Genomic DNA, 18806 nt, shown 5'->3' with positions numbered 1-18806 from the left:
TGAGGGTGCTCAAACGTGGAACAGGTGACAGAGATACAGAGGATCTCAATCCTCCCCAGATTAACCAGATATAAGTAAGCTTCACTGAATCTAACCTACAGAACCAACAACCAATGCTTGCAAGTTGTATTCCGTTCAGAGGCTTTCCTCAGAAAACGAGTCAAAGAAGAGAAGCTATGAAGCAGCGGTGAAGGGACAGCTGTCCCACTTACCCCATTAGTCCAGTGGACAGTTCAATGGTACAATTTTCTGCATCTATACAAGGCATAGAAAAAAATATAAGAAGTACCCAAGCAAAAGGGGTGCGTTGAGATCCTCTGGTACCATGGCAACACTGATGTCACCAAAAACAACACAACTAACTCAGTTTTCTTTAGTTCAGTAACAGTCTGTATGATTGTTTGCAATTTAGTCTTCATAGGAAACAGAATCACCGCTTTTCTCTCTACCTGAAGAGAATGTACACAGGGGTAAAGTGATGGGGGGACAGACACACTTATACATGCATCACTAAGCAAGAGCATCCGTAAATAAAAGCATGCTACATAAATGCCAGCTGTGGCTAAACAAATAGAATCATAGAATCACTCAGGTTGGAAAAGACATTCAAGATCATTCAGTCCAACGACCTAACCTTACTACCCTAACAAGCCTCTGCTAAATCATGTATCTGAGCAGCACATCCAAATGGTTTTTAAACACATCCAGGGATGCGATCTTTTAGGTAACAAAGAACTTTCTTATAGCTATAGATTTATAAAGTTATTCTCTCAAGTTGTTCAATATACTTAGAACCAAAAGGGCAACTATGTACCATGAGAAATAAAGAAAACAAGGAGAGAGAAAACGAAGGAAGAAAGGAAGTAAGAACATGTTTATATTGAAAGAATTAAAAATCCACTACTTCAAGTTTCTGAAAAAGAAAAATAGAGATGTTACCATGCAAGGAATTAAGCAATAATTCTTTTTCCAGCAACCAATACAGAAATATGAAGTTCTGTTCGGAAAAATAAATGCTGAAAACAATTAATAATGTAAAAAAAAATATTTATTTTCAGAACTTGCTAATTACATACATTCTTCTAAAAGTTTGAGGTTCCTTTATTAAAATAATTTTCTAATCTAGAAGTTACATAAGCACTTATGTGAAAAGGAAAGATTTATAGATTTCTCATGCAAAGGCTGCTCTGAAAGCAATGCCTTCTATTTTATTTTGTTGGCCCATGATATCAGAGGTAGACATCAGTAGTATAACAGTAGAGATTGAACGTTCCCACCAATATCCCACTAGATTTTGTTGCCATGATGGCAGCATAGCGGCAGTCTGTGAAAATTATATCTGACACAGAAGTGCACATGAAACAAAGATATAACTGAATTCCTCCATGTGGAAAAAACAGCATCCATTGACATTCTTCAATACTTGATGAACATTCACAGAGATTTAACAGTCAGTGTTAGCATAGTGTGTTAGGTGGTGTGTTTCAGCAGTGGTGACAGTAATAGTGGATCAAATCTGCTGCTCCAGGCTTTTTTTTTTTTTTTTTTTTAAACAATACGCGCAGCATACAAGCCCTTCTTCAATCACCACCAAAAATGCATAGCTAGTCATGGTGACTACATTGAAAAATAATCTTCTGTAGCTTAGAACTTATTCTATTTAAATGGAAACTATATTATATAAGATTATGATGATACAATTTGATAAATGGGAAGCATTACTTTCAGAGCAAAGAAAATATTTAAGGGAATGTATTTAAATCTTATTTAATTTATTGTGACTTTCTAAAAGATAAACAAAGTCCAAGTGTCCCATTAAAAAAAAAAATTAGTATTTCTAAATCAATTTTTCTGAAGGAGGGCCACAAAGATGATCAGAGGGATGGAACACGTCCCCTGTGAGGACAGGCTGAGGGAGTTGGGCTTGTTCAGCCTGGAGAAAAGAAGGCTGCAGGGTGACCTCTTAGCAGCATTCCGGTACCTAAAGAGAGTCTACAAAGAGGAGGGGAGTCAACTCTTTGAAAGGGTAGATAATGGCAGGACGAGGGGAAATGGTTTGAAGTTGAGGGAGGGAAGATTTAAGTTGGATGTCAGGGGGAAGTTCTTTACAGAGAGAGTGGTGAGGTGTTGGAACAGCTGCCTGGAGGGGTTGTGGATGCCCCATCTCTGAATGTGTTCAAGGCCAGATTTTATGAGGCCCTGGGTAGCCTGGTCTAGCATTAAATGGGGAGGTTGGTGGCCCTGCATGTGCAGGGAGGTTGGCGATCCACAATCCTTGAGGTCCCTTCCAACCCTGGCCATTCAGTGATTCTGTTATAACATCTGTACATTCATTGATTATACAGTATTCCATCAAAAAACCTTAAAAAATCTTTTAAAAATGAACTAGCAATACATACTCTTCTAAAGGAAATGCTGAATGATTTAAAAAAGTGTTCAAGTGTAATTGAAAAATGTTTGAGTATGCAACTGAACATTTTGGTGGGATATGTATGCATGTAAAATAGATTTTTTTTAAATCTGACTTTGATTATGCATCCACTGATGCATAACAAATGTACTTGTATGGGATACACATTGCTGTTGCAGATCACAAACCTGTGGTGCCTGAGAATATCCTCAAAATATACCTGCTTTATAACCACTTTGTGCTTATGGAGTTTGATTTTCCACAAGTCATCCTGTTCAGGCCATGATCTGTGTTCTTCCACACATATGGAAGTTCTGTTTAGCCTTGAGTGAGACAGAAGTGAGAACACTTGGAAGAATCTGGTGAACCATGTCCCAGACTAGACTAGGGTGGGCCTCTTTGTTAGCTTCCTTTTTTTTTGTTTGTTTGTTTGTTTGTTTTTTATTATTTTTGTTTTTCTTCTCAAGAGCAGAGTCAGAAGAGGATGTGTTGACCTCCTCTGCCATAGGGATACTGGCCCTTTTGTTACAAAACCATTGCTTTCTAGAAAACTTTGATGTGAGCGGAGGAAATAATTTTGGTCATGCGTGCAGCTTGGTTATCAGCACAAAGGAAAGAGATGCGGCTGTGATCACGGCAAAGTTCAGAGGAACATCCCCTGCAGAAAGATGCGTAGAGTTTAAACATTGCCAAGTGAAACTTGGAGCCACTTTTGCCCCAGAGAAAATGCAATAGAAAAGGAAGCAGTCTTCTCCGGACACAAACCCCCGGTTACCCTGAGGGCGGTTCCTTCTGGGTGACCTTAAAGTCTGTAGATCTACATAAGTGAACAGCAGAGCTGGCCCTCATACACAGAGAGCTTAACCATGCTCATGCCTTGCAGAGAAGACCGAATTGAGAAAGCAGGATAGGAAGTTGTTAGCAAGAGAAGTCACTCGCTCAGTGAGGAGAAACGTGCCATGAGTGCCATGGGCAGCGCTCAGTGAGGAAGTGAGCCAGCTGCAGGGAGATGCTGCCCTCGAGAGCAGGGCAGCCGGAGATTGCCTCTTCTGGGACCTGCTCACGGGTGAGAGGAGTTAAAGGAGCGCCAGGACAGCAACGTGGGGATGTGCGACCGCAAGGATGTGCGAATGGCCCCAGCAAAGGAAGCAAAGGGACGGAGCAGAGAGCGACGCTTCATTAGCGTGACAAAACACAGCCCCCATCCTCCCCTCTCTCCCACGGGTGCAGATGTGCCACGAGAACGAGCTGTGAAACTGCCCACGGCCTGGCAGCCGGCTCGGGGCGTGCTCGCTGTGGGAATTGCTGCCCGGCACCTGAGGCTGTGCCGAAGCGGCCAGAGCCTGGCTGGAAGCCATCCGGGCAGCACCGCGGCGGCAGGAGGTGCAGCAAGGCCGTCCTGCGGCCAGCTCCGGGCTGCGGGCACTCGGCATCCCCTGCTCTCCCAGGAGCGACTCCCAGGAGCCCGGTTGCCTGCACCAGAGGTGGGAGCAGCCTGCTCCGCACCCAAGGTAGGAGCCCTTCGTGCCTCGTGCAGAGGAGCGCACGCTTCCTGCCCCCTGCCAGCAGCGGCGGGAGGGCAGCGGGGAGCGGCACCGGGCGGGGCGGAACCGGCGCTGCTGTAGCCCAGGCGGGAGCCCGGTCCCGGCTCCAGCTCCTGCCCAGCACGGCAGGTTTGCTGGGCCAGACGGGCTGCAACGAGGGGAGCAGCGGTTGCCAGGCGTGTTGCAGCCCGGCTTGGGCTCCGAGAGGCACAGGAAGGGGTTGCAGCTGGAACAGTGAGGAAGTGAGCAGAGGAGCTCAGCGTGCTCTGCTGCCCGGTTGGCTCTCTGTAACAGCCCAGCCGGGAGTGCGTTTCTCCCTCTGGGCCACGGCAGACACGAGATGATCCCGCTCCACAGCTCTGCACGCATGGATTGATGGCAGCTTTCAACTCCTCCTTTGGAGTGTCTGAATGGGAAGCCTCCAACGGGGGAATTTCCACTCCCCTCTCTCTCCCCGGCAGCCCGCAGTTTCCCTTCGGGGACCCAGCAGGCAACATCTGCCTCTAGCGGCCCTTCCAGCGTTCCCTTCTGTGCGCTTAGCGCCGGGCTGACGGCTCACCTGGGGTCGTGCAAACCCCTCCCGAGGCTTTTCTTCAGGCTGTCCCGGCAGCTGCAGGTGCCTTTAGCGCACACCAGCTCCGGCACTGGGCTGTGTAATAGACGCTGAAAAGCCGACAGCCTGCGGGCTGACTGGAGCACACGCTGTGAACGCGGCCGAGCAGCACGTCAGTAAAGCGCAGCCCGGGCTGCCCGGTGCAAAGGGCGCACGCTGCTGAGAACGCCCCCTGGAAGTGAGCGCAGGGTGCGTGCTGAGCTGGATGGGGAGCAGCGCCCCCTGGTGGGGGACGAGGGAAATGCAGCCGCCGAGGTCCAGCCCAGTCCCCAAGTGTGGGGAAAGCGCATTTCTGGAATGTAGGTCTTACCCTATATGACTACATGACCCACATGACTATGAGCTACTTTATGGCTCCTTTTGTATACCAGAGGCTTCCTCCCGCTTTGAGAATGGATTTGGCCTAGGTGAGGCTAAGATGTTTATTACAGTGTTAGGTGAGGGAGCTGTAGAGCTAGGGACAAAATAACGTGGCATGATGCACGTGAAATGATTTGCCTTAGGGCATTTCATCATTGATGATAGTCCAAAAAGCCCACCAAACAATCTCTCTTCCTCAAAATTAAGACACTTGCACTTATGCCTTTGCAGGACAGATCTTTCCAGGTACAATACCTTCCTGGTTTTGTGCAATTATCATCAGTCTCTGTTTTCAAAAGACAGGTGCCTGTGACAGATAGGTGAATATCTCCAGGAACCAAACTGAAACAACAGAAGCTAGGCACTTAATAAAAAATAATCCCTCACAAAGCCCACCTAAATTGTTCAGTATCTAAATATTTTACAAATCTGGGTCATGGATCCCTAAGTTCATTTGGGGAGATGCCTATGTGGTCACCCTCACAGCGGTATGTGTCCCTTTTTAAAGCCGGTGGGGCAGGAAGCCTCCTCTGCATCTCCCAGCATCCCTGGCCTTTGGTTATTACTAAAAGGTTTCTCTTTAGCTCCTGTTTGATCTTCCATCATCACAAAACAGCTGCTGTAAGGTCTTCTGCCCATTTGGCCTCTGACTAATCACATCTATCCTGATGTCTGATAGAGAGACCTCTTTGCGGTCTAATGGGAGCAGTGAGGGATTCAACAAAGGACCTTCCTTCCACTTTTAGAAAGAACTTTCATCAAAACGTAACTAAGCTAAGAAAACAGCTAGAGAACTGCTTACCATCTCCTTCAATCACATGACTGCAGGGGAAACAAAACAGCTGAAGAGGAAGGAGAAACAACAAAGTTTTCAAGCAATGATTTTATTGACGGTAATTTCTCAAATGTATCTCAATAGCTTTCCTATTTTATTTAAACTGAAATAAAAGGAGAAGGATGGCAAGTCTGATTTGGGTTTCCAATTGAATCTTGCGTCATCTAATTACAAATGTCTTCATGATATTAAAAATGAAAATATTTCTTTACATCTGCTCCACCCTCTACAAATATGGTTTTGTTTTGCTGCTTCCCTAATCCTGAACATCTGAGCATTGGAAATCCAGCAATGAAGAGTCACATACGCATTTTTAGTAAACATCCAGCTGAACATCTGTACATCCACCCAACACACAACTCTTCCCTGGTGTATGTTCTTGCTCTATCCTGACTGCAATACTATTGCTAATCATGTCATGGCATTTATCATTGGCATTTAGATCACTAAAATAACATTCCTTTTACTGTCTTTAACATTTCAACCCAAAAGTTACAAAAAAAATGCACTGAAGTGCATTGAAGTGCAGTGAAGTCCCCCCTGGTGGGGGACGAGGGAAATGCAGCCGCCGAGGCATTCTTGGTGCAACGAGGGACTGGGGCTTGTTCAGCTTGGAGAAGAGAAGGCTCCGGGAGACCTCCCAGGACTTGAAGGAAACGTATAAACTGGAGGGGGAACAGATGTTTACGAGGGTGGATAATGACAGGATAATGGGGAATGGTTTTAAATTGAGACAGGGGAGATTTAGTTTAGATATCAGGGGGAAGTTTTGCATTCAGACGGTGGTGAGGCATTTTAAAAGGTAGCCCATAGAGGATGTGGATACCCCATCCTTTGGGGCATTCGAGGCCAGGCTGGACGTGGCTCAGGGCAGCCTGGTCTGGTGGACGGTGTCCCTGCACATAGCAGGGGGTTGAAACTAGATGGTTATTGTGGTCCTTTTCAACCCAGGCTATTCTATGATTCTGTGATTACCTTTAGATCTTCGATGTAACGCATTACCTTAGAGAAGCTCACGGATTTCCAAACTAACCTTGTGTCTCTTACAGAAGATCTGTGTCAGCAAGGTGTCTTGATGTCAAGCTAAGAAGGAAGCTGTGTGCCCAGTGTCATTCAGGCCCAAAGTGTGGTTTCTCCCTGGGAAGGGACACAAAGGGGAGCTGTTGAACAGGCACTGTGTCAGAACCTCTGCTTTCCCTCCCAACCCCCACTCTCTGCCCCTAGACTTCCTTTACTATAGAAGTTCCCCACAACTCCCCAGTTTCCCCATTCCACCTCTCCCTCCATCACCAGATCCTCTTTCCATCCCACAGCAGTTCCACTCACTCACACCTTCCCCCCCTAGATTCCACACAACCCCCCTTTCCAGCCCAAAAAAGCCCCACTGACCCCTTTCTCACCCCACCCACACCCTCCTTTATCCCCTCTTACCCCCCCTTGGAATCATGCAGAAGGATCTGCATGAGACATCCTAGAGAGGTTTGGGGGCTCCAGGGGGCTCTTCTGGACTCAACCAGAAGAGTCTGGAGATATCCCAGAGGGACCTTGGGATGTCCAGGGAGTCCCCGGGTTGGTCCTGTGGCACCATGGAAGGATCTGGAAGTTCCCACTATGGGCCCAAGAGCTCTGAGGAGTCCCTGGGCTGATCTGGAAATGGCCCAGCAGGGTCTGGTAGGGTCCAGGGAGTTCTCATGTGGGTCTGAGTGGTCCTGGAGTCATCCAGAAGGGTCTGGGGATGTCCCAGAGGAGTCCTGGGGTGTCCAGTGGGTGCTCATGCGAATCTGGGGGGTCTGGCCATCCGTCTCATCATCTGCTGTAACGTGACCACAGCACTTTCATCAGTGGTTTGGACTCACAGCGACAAGACGCACTTTGTCAACTGTGTCACCAAGGAATCATAAGAATTGGAATCGTTGGAACTGGTTAATATGGACTGCTGTTTGTACTCTACAGAACCCATCCTTGTTCAGTGTATTAATTTTAGTTTAGCTACTTTTAGGATTGTTTTTGAACCATGCTTCTTTTTCTCTTAATAGCAAAGGGGGAGATGTGGGATAAAGTCATTATCTTGCTAATTGTTGCTGCGCAACATCGACCTCCGGCGAGGGGACAGTCGGACGGACCGAACGACCAGCGTTCCTATGCCGAAAGCCAATTTATTGCTGCGTAACAAGCACTTATATACCGTGACACGCGACCGCCCAGGAAACCCACGAACCCACCCAGGAAACCCATGAACCAATCCCCACTCTCCTTGTACCACCCCTTGTTCCACCCTCAACCCCACCTATTACCCTACACTAATGAGTAAAAAAGCTTAGCAGTAACTTGAGCCAGAGGTAAACACACACGAGGCTCCTGCTTCCTACATGCAAGTTGCTGTTTCACGGGTATAAAAGGTTGTAAGCATCTTCAGTAAAGGTCCTTCATCCTTCCTTCTGCACCAGCAAGGGAGTCTGAGCCTCTCCGCACCAGCAAGGGAGCTCGGAGCCCTCTTGCCAACAAAGAGGAGAGGAGAGGAGAGAAGGAGAGGAGAGAAAAGATTGAGCAGAACAAAGGAAAAAGGGAAGAGAGGAGCTTGTAAGGGGGAGAAGAGTGATGAACAAGAGGGGAGAAGAAAGAGGGCAGAACAGAAGAGAGGATACAGGTAAGAAGAGCAGATCTAAAAAGATCCTTTTTCGGAGCCGGACACCATCACTCTGATCAGAGTGCTGTCATCTGTTCCCAGGCCCTAGAAAGCAAAGCAGCCACGTGCACAGAACGTGCTGGAGAATCACTGACAGACACAAAGGTCTCAGTGCCCAGTCTTGTGCAGGAGCATTTACCTGCTCTTAATTACAGCAATTTTGCAATAATGGAGCGATCCATTAGCAGCTAGTGTGGAGAAGAGGAGACCCAGAGCAGACCTTATTGCTCTCTATAACTACCTGAAGTGAGGTTGTAGTGAGCTGGGTGTTGGCCTCTCCTCTCATGTAACTGGTGACAGAACTAGAGGGAATGGCTTCAAGCTGCACCAGGGGAGATTTACGCTGGACGTTAGGAAATACTACTTCTCTCAAAGAGTGGTCAGGCAGTGGAATGGGCTGCCCACGGAGGTGGTGGAGTCACCGATCCTGGAGGTGTTCAAGGAACGTTTGGATTTCGTGTTGAGGGATATGGTTTAGTGAGAACTACTGGTGATAGGTGGACGGTTGGACTGGATGATCTTACAGGTCTTCTCTAACCTTGGTGTTTCTGTGATCTTCTGTGATCTTCCCAGTCCCCAGTCCTGCCCTGTGCTGGTGCTCTGCAACAAACAGCAATCCAACACACTGTGTCCCTGCAGAATCACAGAATCGCTCACGTTGGAAAAGACCTTCAAGAGCATCGAGTCCAACCATGACCTGAGCAAAGTACCCCAACTCTAACAACCCTCCTCTAAATCATGTCCTGGAGCACCACATCCAAACAGTTTTTAAACATGTTCGGGGATGGTGACTCAACCACCTCCCCAGGGAGCCCATTCCAGTGCTCAACAACCCTTACTGTATAGAAGTTTGTCCTGATATCCAACCTAAACTTACCCCATGCTTGTGCGTTCTGTGCAACCCCACAGATGTGACAGTGGGGACTGGCTTCTGCACTGGCTTCTCAAAGGAAACGGTGTCAGGAGGAAGCAGCTGATCCTGCCACTCACGCTGCTATTCTGCGTCCCTCCCCAGGACTCCCACAGCTTCCTCTCCCCAGCTCTGCTCAGCTCCTCGCGGGCTGCGGACGCTGCTGAGGCTCTCGCACTCCACGGCTGTCATCTTCTTCTCGTGCTGCCGGACCGCTCTCTGCAGGGCTGCGCTGAGTTCCTGCCGCTGCAGCCAGAACCGCAGCTCCCGTGCTGACAGATGGAGGAGCTTCATGCCGGCACCCACAGCACGTGGTCCCCGGGCTGCCGGTGGCACGGCAGGATGCTCCCCTCCCTGTCTCCCATCGCCCCTCACCTACGGCATCCTCCTATAATCTGCCTAAGGACCCTGCAGAGGGCTACAGACAGGCCGATCGATGGCTGATGCCAACGGCACGAGGTTCAACACCACTCAATGCCGGGTCCCGCACTTTGTTCATAACAAGCCCAGGCACCGCTGCAGGCTTGGGGCAGAGCGGCCGGAAGGCCGCGTGGAGTAAAAGGCTCTGGAGCTGCAGGCCGACGTTTGGCTGAACGCGAGCCAGCAGCGCGCCTTGCGCAGGCGGCCGAGAAGCCCACTTTACCGGCAGCAGCGAAGGCGGCAGGAGCAGGAGGCGATCGCCCCGCGCTCAGCCCCGCCCCGCACAGCGCCGGCCTCGGGCCGGCACCGCGACCGCCGCCTGCAGCGGGATGCCAAGGTGCCCCGGAGCCGCTCGTCTCCAGCGGGTTCCCCACGCCACCGCCGGGCCGCGCCGCCCTCCCGGACGCCCCGCTCTCCCACCTGCCGGCGGCCGCCAGCCCGCGCTCGCCGCTCTCCAGCAAGGCCCGCACGGAGCGGAGCGGGGCGGGGCGGGGCGGGGCGGGCCCGGCCTCGCTGAGGCCCCCCACGTCCCCGCCCTCCTCCCGCAGCCGCAGCCGCAGCCGGGGCCCCGGAAGCGGAGCGGGCGCACGACGGCAGGCATCGCCGAGGGCAGCCGGGCCGGGGCCACGGGGACGCGCGCGGTGATGTCGCAATGACGGCGCGCCCGCGGACAGAAAGGACCCCGCGCGGAGCGCCCGCCCCACTCGGCGCACCGACCAATGACAGAGCGGAGGAGGCGGGGCCGAGCGCGGGCTCTCCGCCAATGGCGGCTGCGGACGCGGGGCCGCCGCCATGGAGATGCTGATGGCGACGGCGGGATGGAGGAGCCACGGGGCTCCGCGTGGGGAAAGCGGCGGTCCGCCGCCCCGCGTCCCCGCCGCCGCCCTCCCCGTGCCTCAGGGACGCCGGGCGGTCAGGGGAAGGCGGCGCGGGGGCACCGCCGCCGGCCCCGTCCGTCCCCCGTCAGAATCCGGCTGTCCTCGGAGGGGGAACCGAGCCGTCCTCCGTCGTTGCGGCGAGGCGCTGCCGGGCTGCGAGAAGCGGCGGCTGACCGCGAGAGGCGGGACCCGCCCGGTGTCCGGGAGCGGCTCCTGGCTGAGCCGGGCAGCCCCGGAAGAGAGGGAGCGATCGCACGGATCGAGGCGCGTTCGAGCCCGGCACGGAGTCCGGCCCAGCGGAGTCCGCTTCTCGCTCGGCTCCAGTCATCGGCAGCGCTGTGCTGAGCTGCTGCCCCGCAGCTGTAGTCTCCAAGCGCCGTTTTCCATCTGATGCCGTGGCGACTGTGCGCCCTCCCTCATTGCAGCGCGTGAAGCCATCCTCGTGACGACAGCGCATGCGTGATGGCGTCCCCATGGCGACAGCGCCTCAGCGCGTGCGCCGCGCCGTCCCCGATGGGTGACGTCATCAGCCCCGCGACCCGAGGAGGAGGCGGCAGTGCGGAAGTGGGGCGGCGCACCCCGGGGCTCCGAGCGCCGCCTCAGCTTCTACAGGTGGGTGTTCGGGGGGGGCACCGGGGCGGGGCCGGGGTTAAGGGGGCTGGGGGCCACGTGCCGCTCTGCGTTGGCCCCGCGGGGTCTCTGTGGCGCTCGGGGCTTCCGCTCGGCGGGGGCAGCTGCCCTGTGTCTCCCCGCCTCCCCCGCCCCGTGTATTGCACTGCCCTCCTCCCCTCCCCCCGCCACTGGTCGCCCACAACCTCCCCCGTCTCTCTGTATGACCCCCGGGGTTGCGCCTCCCCTCCCCTTTTTCCCCCTTCCAGTTCCCCCATTCTGATCACTGTAGTCCTCTTCATCATCATCAAATCATCAAATCACCAAGGTTGGAAAAGACCTTCAAGATCATCCAGTCCAACCATCCACCTACCACCAATATTTTCCCACTAAACCATGTCCCTCAGTACGACATCTAAATGTTTTCTGAACACGTCCTGGGAAGGTGACTCCACCATCTCTTTGGGCAGCCCATTTCAGCATCTAACCACACCTTTGAAGAAGAAATTTTTCCTAATGTCCAATCTGAATCTTCCTGGCACAACTTGAGGCCATAAACACACAACCTGCTGTTAATACTTTTCCTAATGCCCTGACAGTACTGAATGAGAAACACATCAACCTCCTGCTAGATATCTCCGAATCAAGTCAGTAGAACAACAAAGAAAGTAGGAGATGCTAACATCTGAGAAAAAATACTGAGAAGGGGAAGTAAAACAAGAAGAAGGCAATGAAGTGGCAGGTGGGTTGTCCCTCCATACCTCTGCTGGTCCTTCACTAAAATTCTTTTCTGAGGGCAGGGCTTTCTTCTCACTGCAATTTCTTGCTTCCTGCAGCCCTTCCCTAAGGCAACAGACACATTCCTGCCAGCTGCATTAATAACTTCCACCTTGTGACACTGAAAACAGTGGGGAACTGTTTAAAAGCATCCTGTCTTGTACAGATACATACAGAAGCAGCAATTACAGTAACAAGAGGAATAATAATGACAAGAAAAAGCACAAGGTGGAAAAAGTCTGTGAAGAAAGTGTGGGCGAAAGCATTTTTTCAGGTTCCTTGCACGAAATATTCCCAAGCAACAGACACTGTGAAGTGGGAGAAATCCAGAACTTCTACAGCATTTTGTCTGAATGCCCTCACAAAGAGAAAGGAGCGGGCTTCAAGACAGGTATCAGGATTTGGCCAATAATAAAACATACCTTTAGTTTTAAATGTGTTCCTTAACCCATTGTGTTACTATCTGAAGGGTTGAAAACTAAGTCGCTGTGGCGCCGCGCCGTCCCCGCTGGGTGACGTCATCAGCCCCGCGACTGAGGAGGAGGCGGAAGTGGGGCGGGACACCCCGGGGCTCCGAGCGCCGCCTCAGCTTCTACAGGTGGGTGTTCCGGGGGGGGCCCCGGGGTTAAGGGGGCTGGAGGCCACGTGCCGCTCTGCGTTGGCCCCGTGGGGTCTCTAAGGTGCCGCTCGGCGGGGGCAGCTGCCCTGTGCCTCCCCGCCTCCCCCACCCCGTGTATTTCACTGCTCTCCTCCCCTCCCCTGTCCCTCTGTGTGACCCCCGGGGTTGCACCTCCCCTCCCCTTTTTCCTCCTTTCAGTTCCTCCATTCTGATCACTGTAGTCCTCTTCCACCCCTCCTGTCTGTGCCTCCCCCGTTCTGACCCCTGGGGTCCACCTGTCTGCCCCCTCCCCCTCCCGATCCCTCATTGCCACGTGAGCTCAGGTGCCTCACCAACTGCCCCAGTACTTTACCATCACCCAGACCCGCAGTCACTGCGGAGCCCCGTTTGCAATGAGGATCTGGAGAACCTCTCCCAGCCATGGGCAAGTTGCACAGCAATGCATCCATCCCACGGTGAGGCGTCCAGAGCCGCTGCAAGCAGCTCCAGCCTTTCTCGCACGGAATAAACCAACGTACGGAGCGGTGCAGGGGGACAGCCGCTGCCCTCTTTCTCCTCGTGGCTTTCTCCCCGCAGCCTGGCCAGGGCTCAAGGGGAACGAAAGGAGTCGTGCTGTCAATCCTGCTGTAGCACGGGCCTCTTTAGCAAGACTGTCTGCCCAGCCCCTCTGCGTCGGGCTTCATCGGGTAACGAACACAGCAGCAAAGCCGCCCTCGGCTCCTCAGGGAGGGCCCGCCGTCCTCGTGGAAACGCAGCGTGACAGCACATGGGTTCCAGCAGCACCGGCGCTGTGACTTCCTCTGCCCGCCCTGGAGCCGCAGCCCGCGAGCTTTCCCGGCCTCGCACACTGAGCAGCCGAACCTGCCGTGCTGCACGCGGTCCCTCCGGGCAGAGGCCCGCCAGCTCTGAGCCTCGCCCGGCCGCCGCTTCAGCCGTGGGGAACGGCGGCACGCAGGCTGAGCCGGCCGCCATCGGCGCGGGGCGATGGCGAAGGCCCAGCCTCTCATTGGTCAGCGCCGGCGCCGCCCCGCCACCGGCCTCCCTCTCATTGGTCAGCGCCGGCGCCGCCGGCTCTCTTCTCGCTCCCCTTCCCTTCAGCTCCCTTGCGGCGTCTCTCCCCTGCCCCGTTCCCGTCCCCTGCCGTTACCTTGCAGCATCTCCCACCAGTTTCCTTCCCTTCCCCTCCCTTGCGGCGTTTCCCCCCAGTCCCCTTCCCTTCCCGCATCTCCCTCTGGTCTCCTTCCCTTCCCTTGCATCATCACCCCGGTTTCCTTCCCTTCTCTTCCCTTGCGGCATCTCATACCGGTCCCCTTCCCTTTCGTTCCAGCGTTTCCCCCTGGTCCCCTTCCCTTGTAATGTCTCACCCTGGTTTCCTTCTCTTCCCTTCCCATGTGGCAAATTCTCCCAGTCCCAATCCCATTCCCTTCTCTTCCCTTACACGATTTCCCCTGTCCCCCTCCCTTCCTATACGGCATTTCCCCACAGTTGCCTTCCCATGCCTTCCCTTCCCTTATGTCATCTCTCCCATTTCCATCCTTTCCCTTCCCTTCCCATGGGGTGTCTCCTCCTGGTCTCCTTTCTCTTCCATTACCTTGTGGCATCTCCCACCAGTTTCTTTCTCTTCCCTTCCCTTCCCGTTGCCCCTTGTGCAAGTCATGGAATCGTGCACCATTAAGTTTCATTATTACCATCAGAACACGCTGGATGTGAGAGTCACCTTTTTTGCCCCGTTAGTAGGCCATGACAGAATTGGATCTCCTCTGAAAGGACTCTGGGTTCCCACTGCTGCTGTGTGTGTGTCCCTGCATGGTCCCTGCTGGATCACAGAACCCACAGAGTAGGAGGAGAGAAGCTTCAGACGAGACAAGGGGCATCGAGGTCAGCTCCTGGACATCAAATCACGTGCCTCAGAGCGTATTCCTCCAGCATCTCTGGATGCTGCCTTCTGACTGAGAGAACCACCAGGGAGTGTGTCATCAGTGACAAAAAATACAAAATGAATGTCTTCTGGTATTGCTGGAATACAAAAAAAGCCAGAAGGGGCAAGACAAGAAGCGAGACGAGGTAAGGGGAGGCCAGAAGAGGATGGCAAAAGAGGTGAGGTGAGATGAGGGGATGCCAGAAGGAGAATCCAAAAGAGGTGAGACAAAAGGCTAGGGGAGACAAAGGGGGATGAGAAGGGGATGGGAGAAGGGGGTGCCAGAATGGGACACCAGAAGGGGGTCAATAAGAAGTGAGATGAGATGACACCAGATAGGGATTCCAGAAGGGGACACCAGATAGGGCAAGATGAAAGGTGAGATGTGATGAGGGGAGGACAGAAGGGGGCGCCAGAAGGGGCGAAACAAAAGGCAAGACAAGACAGGAGGTGAGGCGAGATGAGGGGACTCAAGAAGAGGAGTTGGCAGCAAGGCTAACCACCATGAGCCCAGGTCCTTTTTTCAGCCGTAGTTAATTAACTCTTGAATAACTTCCCAAATGCCCCTGGGCTTGGCAGAGTCCCCTGGCACAGGCTGAGCCTGGTTTGCAGCCAGTTCATACTTCGGCCCCAGGGCATGGGAAGGAGCCGTGGATCAGGGGACAGGCACTGAGTGCTGGGAACCCAATGGCACCGAGCCCCAAGCCACCAAATCAAGCATCTGGTACTTGCCTTCTGTCTTCCAGGACCACCTGGAGATGGTCCCTATATCAAGGATTTGTCCAAGTAGGTATGCCAGAGTCCTCTTAAGTCCTGTGAGGCACCAAGGTGAGAGACCGATCCCTTGGGGCCCTAGGAACATGACATCTGGGGACACTGAGAAGTGAGAGGCCAATGGGGACATGGACAGTGGGGACATCATGGTGATACGGGGACATCGTGGGGACATGAGGACAGGGGGACACATAGAAGCAGGTGGGTGACAGGGACATCAGAATACAGGGCAACAAAGACACGCATCCCTGGCAGTGTCCACTCAGCGCCCTTGTTGCCAAGCAGGAGATCGGGAGTGAATAAAAATCTGGCAGTGGCAGCTGGGTTTCCTTGTCATTTACTGCTGCAAAACCCAAAGACCATGACTTTTAGATCTTTGAAATCTCAGAATCGTGGGGTCTTGGACTCATAGAATGAACAAATCATGGAACCACAGAATCACAATCACAGTATCGTAGAACTATGAAGTCAAGGAGTTACTTGGGTGTGACAAGACCCCTACAGTCTCATCAGGAGACACGTCATGTATTTTCTGCTCATAACCAACATCAGGAGTCACCACGTTACATCCAGAAATCTGCATCGTGAATCTGAAACGGCAGTAGTGCTGCCTCTGTCCATGAGGACAATTTGTCCTTAGGACACGCAGTCAGGCAATCAAAAATTTGTGTTGGGGTTTGGAGTCACTGGGCTGTGTGCCTGAGTTTCAGCAGAACAAAAGGTGTCCTACTGGTTTTGTTCCCGTGATGGTCCAGCCTCCTGTCATGGCTTCAAAGAAAGTGACTCTTGTTTTATCCAGATGAAAAGAAATAATAAAACACTGATAAATGGCTCAGAACTGTAAATGGCCCAACGGTTCCTCAAGGAAAAGCAGTGTGCTAATTTTAAGTGTTATGTCTGGCAGAATGGTCACGGCCTTGTGGGACGTTTCCCATAGATAAGAGAGCTGCTGTGCTCTGAAAAGATCACTTGAATGTCTGCTTTGGAAATTGCTCAGAGAGCAGTCAGCTGGAAGAGTTTCCTTTGGGCTGCTTCTGCTCTGCAGCGTTTGTCAGGGAGCTTATCAGTGCTGTGTGTTTTGCTGTATTTAAATACAGACTGACATCACACTTAGGTGAGGTGAAGACTGTTTTTAAGATAAAGGCAAAGCAGGTGGGTGATACTTGGTAGTAACTTCACATTAAAGGTTCCACTCAGGAAAACCCTCTTTGCTGGTTTGATGATATCTAAAAAGGAATCCTAAGTTCTTTGTGACTGTACAATGCTGAAACGTAAAGTGTGATGGGGTCCGAGGTTCTCAGGCTGCTCAGCCAGCAGCTGAGCATGGAATCATGGCTTCTTTTAACTTGGAAAAGACCTCTCAGGTCATCCAACCATTAACTCAGTGCTGCCAATTCCACTGCTAAACCCACAACCTGTGACATGTCACCATATCTGCATCATGTCGCCCTGCTGGGCCCCGGGCTTGTGGTGCTGGGGAGTAGGTGCGGGGACAATGGCATGGCACATCCTTGGTTGGGCTTGATCTTCTTAGAGGTCTTCTCCAACTTAGTTCTTCCGGGATTCTAGGACAATAGGACTCTAGGATTCGGGCATGATATTAGGATTCCCCCCTTTGGGGCTCGGTGCCATTGGGTTCCCAGCACTTAGTGCCCTTCCCCTGATCCCTGGCTCCTTCCCATGCCCTGGAGCCAAGGTAGGGGCTGGCTGCATGCCAGGCTCAGCCTGTGCCAGGGGACTCTGCCAAGCCCAGGGGCATTTGGGAACGTGAGGGGGGTCCCAAGAGAATAAATGCAGCCCTGGCTTCTTGCAGCCTCACCCAGCTCCCAGCGTACAGTGGAAGATGAAAGCAGTTGCTGTCATCGTGCTCCTGCTCCTCGCCTCCATGTGCCTCCAGGCACAGGCTAGGGTGTGCAGACGGGTTCTTGGTAATGGGCTGGCTCGCAACCACTTTCTCCTTGGGTTCCCTTGCTTCCTGCTCTTTGGGTCCCCTCTGTCCCCTTGGTTTCCTCGCTTTGGGTTCCTTTGGTTCCTTCTCTTTGGGTCCCTGGGTTCACTTGGTTTCCTCTTTGTGAGTCCTATTGATTCCCTTTCTTTGGGTCTTCTTGGTTTCTTCTCTTTGGGTTTCCTCTTTAGGTCCCCTCTGTCCCCTCTCCTTGGATCCTCTCGGCCCCCCTTCTTGGGTCCCCTTGTTTCCTTCTTTGGATCTCCACCTTCTGGTCTCCACCCCCAGCCGATCCCCACATTCCAGGGACTCCAGATGACATGTGGAAGCAATTGGGTCTGTGGGAACCAGTAGGGATTTTCGCTTTAAGACCAAGGGGAGGCCATATGGGGTTGTTGCGAAGGCATCACCCGCTGCCATATGCTTTGCTATTAACTCCAACCCGAACTGTCCCTCATCCTCCTTCCTCAGCTCCTGGATGACTTTGAGGTGGGAGCAAGCGGAGCTTTTGATTTAGGAGTGAGTACTACGGTGCCCTCAGGAGGTGCCTCCCATTTGGGGAGCCCCAGGTCCTCAGTGGTTTTTGAGGAGGTTCTGGTGCCTGGGATCTCCTCATTTCTCCCACTGCAGCTTAAGTTGCTACGAGGAAAGCGGAACTCCCATTCCCTTCCCCCTCTGCTGGCGCTCCCAGATCCCGTGGTTGTGAATCTTCCTATCAAGGTGAGTGACACTGGGGGACCCCTGTATCCTGCAGGGTCCTGGGCTGTGGGGGGACCCCAAATCCCTCTGGACTGGGAGGTGTGGAGGAGATCAAAAAGGATCCAAGAAGAAGAGTGCCGTCCCTGTAAGGTGCAGGTGATCGTCGTGGTACCATAAGGACCCCATAAGGTCACCCAAAGAACACAAAGGGTTCTGGTGCCATACAGACCAAATAAAGTGACCATAAGGTCACCGCCTGCACTTTGACTTTCAGGATGAAACACTGGTGCTGTCCCCACCATGTTCCATAAGGACTTGATCATCCCTGCATATCGCCACCAGATCTTTGAAAGAACACAGTCCGTTTTCCCATAAAGAAACACCAATAAACACCCCCAGCAAAGCTCCTGCGTCTGTGTGTCCCTCTATTCTTGCATCCATCAGTCCCTTTGTCCTTTTGTCCATGTGTACCCATTATCCCTGCAGTAACTCCATTATTCCACGATTCTGTGATATCCAGTGGGTTGAACACAGTACTGAAGTCGAGGAGATGGCACTGAGTGACGCTGGGGGGGACAGCCCACCAGAGGTAGCACCCAGTGTCCTCTGGAGCCCTCAGCACAATTTCTGACTCCTTTTGGTGCCGTTTGGATGCATTCTGTCCCTCCTGCACTCTCCCTGTGGGGCAGCTGCAGCCCCTGCCCTCTGCTTCCCTCTCCCTCCATCTCTTCTTCCCTCCATCCCTCCCTCCATTCTTCCTTCAATTCCTCCTCACTTGGCCTTGCCTTCTACCCGCCCTCCCAGCCAGT

At 52.7% G+C, this 18806-nt stretch overlaps 1 long non-coding RNA gene across 1 annotated transcript; it reads left to right on the top strand.

Moving 5' to 3' along the window:
• Positions 1-17489: 17489 nt before the first annotated feature.
• LOC149915957 (uncharacterized) lies at positions 17490-18756 on the top strand. The gene is made up of 3 exons (XR_016470957.1): positions 17490-17817; positions 17929-18018; positions 18272-18756. It is a non-coding gene; the product is annotated as an uncharacterized LOC149915957 (long non-coding RNA).
• The last annotated feature ends 50 nt before the right edge of the window (positions 18757-18806 follow it).

Source organism: Phasianus colchicus, chromosome 14 (genome assembly GCF_987193195.1).
Source record: "Phasianus colchicus chromosome 14, bPhaCol1.hap1.1, whole genome shotgun sequence".
Lineage (NCBI taxonomy): Eukaryota > Metazoa > Chordata > Aves > Galliformes > Phasianidae > Phasianus > Phasianus colchicus.
The sequence above is the reverse complement of the archived record's forward strand: the minus strand, read 5'-3'. Positions and strand labels throughout refer to the sequence as shown.